We start from the raw sequence: 7,057 nt of genomic DNA on the forward strand, positions 1-7,057 counted from the left end.
GTTTGCCCTTGTGATGGACTGGCGTCCTGTCCCGGGCTTATCCCTGCCTTGCACCTTTTTCTAACTGGGATAGGCGCCATCCACACGACCCTGGTTTGAATTAAGTGGGTTAGAAAATGACATGACATTTATTTACATATATGAGTGTTCATTTCTTTTCCCCCACCCTTCCCCAAAGTTTTGCATCATTTATTTACTTTTTAAGGTGCATATCCACCACTAAGTACAAAAGAAAGAACTATCAGGTCAGACTTACACTCTTCCAAATCCTGCATTCTTTAATGTGCCAGGTTGCATTGTTTCTTGTAGCTCCATTGCTTGACATATGAAGTTGGATCTTTGGGCTTTGAAAATGTAGGATGGGCCAACATTTATCCACCGTAATAAAAGGACAAGTGTGTGCGTCTGTGTTTTTGTGTTTCCATCCAATTGCTATGTCTTTGTCATTCCAACAGATGGCACATCACAAACAAGTCCGTGTATGTGTGCGCCCGTCCTGTTTCTCTGTCTCTGTCCAACACACATACACTTGTGGTAATAAAATGCAATGCATTTGTCATTCCAACAGATGGCACATTACAAACATTGCACTGCTTTCATGAATGCTATCACAAATAGCATTCCATTGCATTTTTCTTTTCAGCAGATGGAACATCACACACATGTGGAGTCATGCATTTAAATAGTACAAATATCTGCATTGCTTCATCTTTTGGAATGACAACTGCATCACATTTTATGACTACATATGTTACAAAATACATTCCAATAGATGGTGCACTACAAACATTAACACTGAGGTCTTCATTTCGGCCTGTCTTAGATGGGTAGCTCTTCTAGGAAATAAGGAAAAGAGTGTATGTATGTGTGTGTCCATCCAATTGCTGTGTCTCTGTCATTTCAACATATGGTGCATCACAAACATTTGTATTAATAAAATGCTTTATATTTGTCATTCCAATAAATGGCACATCACAAACATTTGTGGTAATGCATTTTATTACCAGAAATGTTAGTGGTTCTCCATCTGTTGGAATGCCAAATGAAACACATTTTATTACTACGCATTACAAAATACATTCCAATAGATGGTGCATTTCAAACATTAACCTCGAAGTCTACACTGATTAGATTTCAACCTACCTGAGTAGCAGAGCTATAGCAAAAAAATATAAGTGTCTGTGTGCATGTCTGTCTGGTTGCTGTCATTTCAACAGATGGTGCACCACCAACATTTGTGGTTGTTTAATAGAAATGTTTGTGATGCACCCTCTGTTGGAATGAGAAATGCAAAGCATTTTATTACTACCCTATAGCTGAAATACCCAGTGTTGTGGCGCAGTGGTAGTGCTGCTGCTTTGTAGGAAGGAGTTTGTGGGTTTGCTTCCCAGGTCCTCCCTGTGTGGAGAGTGCTTTGAGTAATGAGAAAAGCGAAATGTAAAGCATTATTATTATTATTGCCCGGGAGGAAAATAACGTTTTTTTTTAATTGTTTGAAAAAAATATAATTAAAAAACACACACACAACTTTAAAAATAAAAATAAATTAACAAACAACGAAGACTCACTAATGTGCTTGTCTTGCGGTCTTGTATGTATGTAATCATCCAGCTGACGCTCCGAACCTTCCAACTCCATTTAATTTCAATAGCAACAGGGGCGCGGTGGCGCTCAAACATAAAGAATGCTGGCAGTCACCTCCAGTTCGCCCCCTGGTGGTCGTTCCGAGTGTCAACTTGATGATAACATGCATGCAAGACCTCAAGATCACCCCCCATCCTACCAAGAAGGAGGTGGTTTAGGGTTGATTTCGCCCCTACGGTATTTTTAATCCACCAATGAGAAACATGTGTACCAAGTTTCATGAAAATCGCTCCAGCCGTTCGGAAGCGATGCTGGAACATACATACATACACACACACATACATTGACATACAGTGGTGTGAAAAACTATTTGCCCCCTTCCTGATTTCTTATTCTTTTGCATGTTTGTCACACAAAATGTTTCTGATCATCAAACACATTTAACCATTAGTCAAATAAAACACAAGTAAACACAAAATGCAGTTTTTAAATGATGGTTTTTATTATTTAGGGAGAAAAAAAATCCAAACCTACATGGCCCTGTGTGAAAAAGTAATTGCCCCCTGAACCTAATAACTGGTTGGGCCACCCTTAGCAGCAATAACTGCAATCAAGCGTTTGTGATAACTTGCAATGAGTCTTTTACAGCGCTCTGGAGGAATTTGGGCCCACTCATCTTTGCAAAATTGTTGTAATTCAGCTTTATTTGAGGGTTTTCTAGCATGAACCGCCTTTTTAAGGTCATGCCATAGCATCTCAATTGGATTCAGGTCAGGACTTTGACTAGGCCACTCCAAAGTCTTCATTTTGTTTTTCTTCAGCCATTCAGAGGTGGATTTGCTAGTGTGTTTTGGGTCATTGTCCTGTTGCAGCACCCAAGATTGCTTCAGCTTGAGTTGACGAACAGATGGCCGGACATTCTCCTTCAGGATTTTTTGGTAGACAGTAGAATTCATGGTTCCATCTATCACAGCAAGCCTTCCAGGTCCTGAAGCAGCAAAACAACCCCAGACCATCACACTACCACCACCATATTTTACTGTTGGTATGATGTTCTTTTTCTGAAACGCTGTGTTCCTTTTACGCCAGATGTAACGGGACATTTGCCTTCCAAAAAGTTCAACTTTTGACTCATCAGTCCACAAGGTATTTTCCCAAAAGTCTTGGCAATCATTGAGATGTTTCTTAGCAAAATTGAGACGAGCCCTAATGTTCTTTTTGCTTAACAGTGGTTTGCGTCTTGGACATCTGCCATGCAGGCCGTTTTTGCCCAGTCTCTTTCTTATGGTGGAGTCGTGAACACTGACCTTAATTGAGGCAAGTGAGGCCTGCAGTTCTTTAGACGTTGTCCTGGGGTCTTTTGTGACCTCTCGGATGAGTCGTCTCTGCGCTCTTGGGGTAATTTTGGTCGGCCGGCCACTCCTGGGAAGGTTCACCACTGTTCCATGTTTTTGCCATTTGTGGTTAATGGCTCTCACTGTGGTTCGCTGGAGTCCCAAAGCTTTAGAAATGGCTTTATAACCTTTACCAGACTGATAGATCTCAATTACTTCTGTTCTCATTTGTTCCTGAATTTCTTTGGATCTTGGCATGATGTCTAGCTTTTGAGGTGCTTTTGGTCTACTTCTCTGTGTCAGGCAGCTCCTATTTAAGTGATTTCTTGATTGAAACAGGTGTGGCAGTAATCAGGCCTGGGGGTGGTTACGGAAATTGAACTCAGGTGTGATACACCACAGTTAGGTTATTTTTTAACAAGGGGGCAATTACTTTTTCACACAGGGCCATGTAGGTTTGGATTTTTTTTCTCCCTAAATAATAAACACCATCATTTAAAAACTGCATTTTGTGTTTACTTGTGTTATATTTGACTAATGGTTAAATGTGTTTGATGATCAGAAACATTTTGTGTGACAAACATGCAAAAGAATAAGAAATCAGGAAGGGGGCAAATAGTTTTTCACACCACTGTATATATATATATATATATAGATAGATAGATAGATAGATAGATAGATAGATAGATAGATAGATAGATAGATAGATTCCAATAAATGGTGCACTTAAAGGATTAATGCTGAGATCTATATTGATTACTTAGATTTCAACCAGATTAGGGTGAGGGTTAGTAGAATAAAGAATCAAAAACTTTTTTTTGAACCAGCCAGGCTTTGTCTCTTTAAGAGACCCATTTCCAGACCAGTATAAAATTGACTGGAAAAGGTCTGTATAGGCAGGTGTGCCGTGAAGGTCACTAAAGGCTAACGTCAATGTGTCTTTAGATCAGCGAAGAACAAAGAAGAAAGTCCATTAGACTTTTAGAAGAAATTCAAGTTTTCAGACAAGCAAACCCCGTCCTATGGCTGAGCATTTCGTAAAATCTTGAAATGGCTATAACAGCCTGGAAAAGATCGCCTGCCGATGCAACATGGTGAGCCTGTCAATCGCTTCTGTCACCACCATGCTTCACTGGTGGTGTTAGGCCAGTGCGTGGTCTTCACAGACACAGAGCTTGGAGTTTCACCCAAACAGTTCAAATTTGTCTCACCAGATCAGAGAATCTTTGTCCTCAGATCTCAGACTCTTATAAATTGTCACATGCCTTTTTCTCAAGTGTGAGACCACGTAAACACCTGATTTATGGAGTGTTGCTGTGGTCCCTCAGATTGGTTCTCACTTCTGGACTTCTGAAACTCAGATAACGTGACTATTGGTTTCTTCATTACTTACTTGGTCAAGGCCCTCCTTGCCTACTTAATCAATTTGACCAAATGGTAAACTCTTACAAGAGTCCTGGTGGGGTCAAACATCTTCCCTTTCACAGTTCTTGAGGCCACTGTGGTCCTGGGTGCTCTCAAAGTTTTACAAATGGATTGACTCCTAGGCCCTGATATGCCTCAACATGATTTGATCATGGAGGTCTACAGAGAACTCCTTGGACTTCATGCCTTGGTGCTTGTTCTGATATGCATGTGGATATAGGATCATCTACACAAAAGTACACATGTGCCTTCCTAAATGATGTTCAATCAATTCAATTGGTCACAGGTGGACTCCGATCAAGTTCTAGAAACATCTCAAGGAGCATTAAAGAAAAACAGGGTGCACCTGAGGAAAATTTGGAGTACCACTGTAGGTGATCTGAATACTTAGGACAGCGTTTCTCAACCTTTAAGTATTTGCGACCCGAGTTTTCATAACAGTTTTAATCATGCCCCCCCTAAGGTTTTTTTGAAAGGAGCCCACTAATACCAATTTGTTCTTTTTTAATTAATGATATATCATAGATGCATATTTTATTATACCTACTTGACTTTTATCGACATTTATCTAACTCTGTATTTATTTTTCTAGTATCAGAATGTAGTTTAAGTTAATTTGTTTTGGTTTCAATAGATGTATTTTTTTATATTTTTAATTCTTGTTTTCTTTTTTTCACATCTTCGCGCCCCCCCAAGGGGGGCCCGCCCCACAGATTGAGAACCACTGATTTAGGAATTAAATATTTCAGGTTTGGATTTTTAATACATTTGCACCCTTTTCTGAAAACATTTCCTCACTTTGTCATTATGGGTTACTGTGTGCAGATGGATGGGCACAAATGGCAAATTTATATTTTAAAAATGAAATCTACAACACAGTAACATTTGCAGAACCTTAAGGGGTCTGCACACTTTCTGGATCCACTGTACAACATGTTATTTTTGGGCCTTGATGATGCTGAGTATGACACCATTTTCTTATGTTAGGGTCCTAGTGTGACCTGAGTCTACAATTTGTACTCTTCATTATGTAACAAAATGTCCCCAAGTCCCTGCTACAGCCCCTACGCTACCTTATTTATCTATGACCTTAGGCAGGTAGGAGCTGTTGATGTAGGTATGGGAGGTTGGTCAGTGGAAAAAGGTGGCAGGTGCAGTCAAGTGAATTGATTTTTGATTTATTTAATTAGTTTGGTTCATTTAGAGTCTGGCGTATGTGGGACGTTCAAGAGTGAATTAGTATGCTGTTATAGTATCTCAAATATATAATTTATTTATATACCGGTATTCACTATTCTGATATATATGTATATATGTGTATATAAATAATACTTTACTCATATATAAATGAATAAATATAAATATATAAAATATTTTATAATTATATATGTAACATGATAATACATGTCATTGTCCAGTTTCCTTACACAAAGCAAAAACACATTTTGTATAGTTAAACAGAGACGTTTCATTACAAAATCACAAGTCAATGACCATTGTTAACCTCTTAATGATTCGTTTGCGAATCCAACGAGTCGACACTCCGGAGTCCGGCAAATCTTGCGCATGCGCTTTAAATATCTGCCGACGAAACGAAAGACTGCGACGACATCACGCAGGATGGACACGTGTAGCCGACTGGAATCTGTCTTTCTCCGCGTTATATCAAGGACAGTCAAGTCAGAGGCACGTAGGGGAGAAACATAAGTTGTTTTTTTATTATTATTTTTCTTTCTAGAAACAAAAAGAAAAGAGAACAGGGCGACACACAGACAGCTTCTCCCCTATTCCCCTTACACCATCTACCGTGCTTCTCTTTTCTTTAATAACATAATTGACGTATTACATATAAAACTATTTACAACATATTATTCAAATTTTCCAGAGAAAACTATTTATAAAATCCACAGCCTTACACAATAAAAAATATTCTAACTTTATACTCTTATATATTATTAACAAGTAGCATACCTTTCCAGAATCAAAAAGAAAAATGAACAGGGCGTCACACAAACAGCTTCTTGATCCCTATGCCTATTAACTAAATCATAGTTAAAAATGATTATAAACACGATTATTAATACAAAATAAATAAAATAATAAATAAAAAAAATAATTAAAACCCAAAATATACATATGGTCACAACGCCGAATAACATTAACACGCTGTTTACCACGCAAAAAAATCAACTTTTTCTTCATTTTCAAAACTAAACATACAAAACCTATAAGAGCTTGGAAAAGATATACATGTGACTTAATATACACTCGAACATTTCCAAATAATATACACGACAAATAAAATAAAAATTAGAAAAAGCCTGATGAGAGATGAAAACACCACTTAACCCTTATCACTCGAAAAATGAATCATGTATTTTCATCTTTTGGTTTTATTTAAATATTAATATTTTCAAAAATTGTTTATTCAAATTAAAATCCACATAAATGTCTTAATTGTAAAAATAATTAAATGTAATCACAGTTGAAATGGATGAAAATATTTTAAATATGTCTAAGCAGTGAAACAAACAGGTTTCTTCTTCTTCTTCTGTCGGCTGCTCCCGTTAGGGGTTGCCACAGTGGATTATCTTTTTCCATATCTTCCTGTCCTCTGCATCTTGCTCTGTTACACTCATCACATGCATGTCCTCACTCACCACATCTATAAACCAATTCATTAAAATGTATGAGATTGGTTTACATATATACAG

The sequence above is a fragment of the Erpetoichthys calabaricus genome, chromosome 14, assembly GCF_900747795.2.
Source record: "Erpetoichthys calabaricus chromosome 14, fErpCal1.3, whole genome shotgun sequence".
In the NCBI taxonomy this organism is placed as follows: domain Eukaryota; kingdom Metazoa; phylum Chordata; class Cladistia; order Polypteriformes; family Polypteridae; genus Erpetoichthys; species Erpetoichthys calabaricus.